Source organism: Lolium perenne, chromosome 4 (genome assembly GCF_019359855.2).
Source record: "Lolium perenne isolate Kyuss_39 chromosome 4, Kyuss_2.0, whole genome shotgun sequence".
Taxonomy (NCBI): Eukaryota; Viridiplantae; Streptophyta; class Magnoliopsida; order Poales; family Poaceae; genus Lolium; species Lolium perenne.
This window is the reverse complement of record NC_067247.2, coordinates 37,514,068-37,517,084: the sequence shown is the minus strand read 5'-3', so window position 1 is coordinate 37,517,084 and position 3,017 is coordinate 37,514,068.

Genomic DNA, 3,017 nt, shown 5'->3' with positions numbered 1-3,017 from the left:
GGTTGGATGCATGAATAAAATACTCACACAAATGGAGGCTACAAAAAGACCGGGTGCGACCAACTAAGAGAGCATAATGGCCATAATCATGCACATCGACAAAATATATTAATCAAAGCATAAAGTGATACACAAGTTGCAAACTAAATGATCATAGAGGCAAGAATTGGACGGAATGTAGTTATAACATGTTGCAAAACATGCGCCAAGTCGACCCAAATAAAAACATTCGCAGGAGAATATATATACCACAATAATATGCTTTTCTATTGTATGCCAAAAATAATGCATGAAACCTTCAATGGCACACTAAACAATCTCAGTATTTGAGACTAATCATAATGAAAACATATTTAACAAGTTCATCATTAGAATAACATCTAGCAAGATATGCAAAAATAACTATGCCACAGTCTAAAAATGCTTCCATTTGCATCACATACACATAAAACTTTTTTCATGCTTCCAACGCCAACCAAATGAAACCAAACAAATCTCATATATGAAAAACAAGTAAATGTCCAGAGAGCTATTGAAACTCAAATAAATGTAAAAGTGGAGCGTGTCTCTCTCCAACGCAAAATGCATAACAGTGGACCATGTCTCACTCCAAAATAAACATGCAAAACAACGAAGCGTGTCTCACTCCAAAGTAAATATGCAAAGCGGTGGAGCATGTCTCACTCCAAAGTAAACATGAATGATGGGATCCAACTTTATTGAAAGTAAACACATAGCAAAAAGTAAAGACGCTCCAAGGATAACACATATCACATGAAGGAATAAAAATATAGCGTGTTGAAAAATGATATGGTGCTTTTTGTTGATGAAGAGGGGATGCATTGGGCATCCCCAAGCTTTGATGCTTGTACTTCCTGGATATTTCTTGGGGGGTCCAGGGGACATCCCCAAGCTGGAGCTCTTGTCCATGCTTCATCTTATTGCATCATTCTTCTCTCACTACACTTGAAAACTTTCTTCACACAAAACTCAGCGCAATTGATTAGCAACATTAGTGCAAATAAAAATATATCAAACCAGCAAGGTTTCAGTAATGAAACATATCAAACACTCATTTTAACATATGCTACTGTAGCTACTTCTTCCCAAAACTCTTTTTCACAAAAGAACTTAAAAAGACGAAGTATAAGACGCAAATGCAAAACATGGCAGAAATCTGTCAAAACAGACCAGCAGGCAGAGATCGAAATTAAAGAAATAGTTCTATTGCTCAAATCGAAAAATGCTAAACTAACGAAAGTTATCTAACATACTGGGGCATAAGCACAAAAATTGCATCTCAAAATAATGTTCTGGAGATTTTTAAGAATTTTTTTCGTGACCAGTGATACGTCTCCAACGTATCTATAATTTCTGATGTTCCATGCTAGTTTTATGACAATACCTACATGTTTTGCTCACACTTTATAATGATTTTCTGCATTTTCCGGAACTAACCTATTAACAAGATGCCACAGTGCCAGTTCCTGTTTTCTGTTGTTTTTGGTTCCAGAAAGGCTGTTCGGGCAATATTCTCGGAATTCGACGAAACAAAGACCAAATATCTTATTTTTCCCAGAAGGTTCCAGATCACCGAAGGAGAGTCGGAGGCAGGCCAGGGAGGACCCACACCACACCTGGGCGCGGGCCTAGGCCTGGCCGTGCCACCAGGTGGAGAGGGCGCCTTGGTGCCCCTCTTGCGCCGCCTCTTCGCCCATATAAGCCCTCGTGACCTAAAACTTCGATACCGATTGACGAAACTCCAGAAAGACTCCAGGGGCGCCGCCGCCATCGCGAAACTCCAATTCGGGGACAGAAGTCTCTGTTCCGGCACCCTGCCGGGACGGGGAATTGCCCCCGGAGTCATCTCCATCGACACCACCGCCATCTTCATCGCCGTTGCTGTCTCCCATGATGAGGAGGGAGTAGTTCTCCCCCAAGGCTGAGGGATCTACCGGTAGCTATGTGGTTCATCTCTCTCTCTCCCATGGTGTGATCTTTATGTGATCATGAGCTTTGTATCACTATTGATCTATGTGCTACTCTAGTGATGTTATTAAAGTAGTCTATTCCTCCTCCATGATGTAATGTTGACAGTGTGTGCATCATGAAGTACTTGGCGTAGGTTATGATTGTAATCTCTTGTAGATTATGAAGTTAACTATTACTATGATAGTATTGATGCGATCTATTCCCCCTTTCATAGCTATTGTTGACAGTGTGTATGCTATGTTAGTACTCGGTCTAAATTGCAATGGTCTATTATGCACTCTAGAGGTTACTTAAATATGAACTCCGGATGTTGTGGAGCTTATTTACTCCGGCTTGAGGTGTGCTTTTATAGCCCTACACAATGAATGGTGTTTATTATCCAACAAGAGAGTGTATAAAGTAGCATTTACTTATTCAGTTATGTGATCAATGTTGAGAGTGTCCACTAGTGAAAGTATGATCCCTAGGCCTTGTTTCTAAGCATTGAAACACCGTTTCTAGCAAGTTTTGTTACATGTTCGCTTGCTGCCATCTTTATTTCAGATTGCAATTACTACTTACAATCATCCATATTACTTGTATTTCACTATCTCTTCGCCGAACTAGTGCACCTATACATCTGACAAGTGTATTAGGTGTGTTGGGGACACAAGAGACTTCTTGTATCGTAATTGCAGGGTTGCTTGAGAGTGATATCTTTGACCTCTACCTCCCTGAGTTCGATAAACCTTGGGTGATTCACTTAAGGGAAACTTGCTGCTGTTCTGCAAACCTCTGCTCTTGGAGGCCCAACACTGTCTACAGGAATATAAGCGTGCGTAGACATCAAGCTATTTTCTAGCGCCGTTGCCGGGGAGGTAAGGTAAAAGGCATTCATATCCTCCGACTACTAAGCTATTTCCTAGCACTGTTACCGGTGTGTGAGTGCTCGAAGCTATTTCCTTTAGATCCTGCAATTATATCTTTTTGTTTCTTGTTTTTAATTTCACTAGTTAGGCTTAATGGAAAACAACAAAAAAAATAGA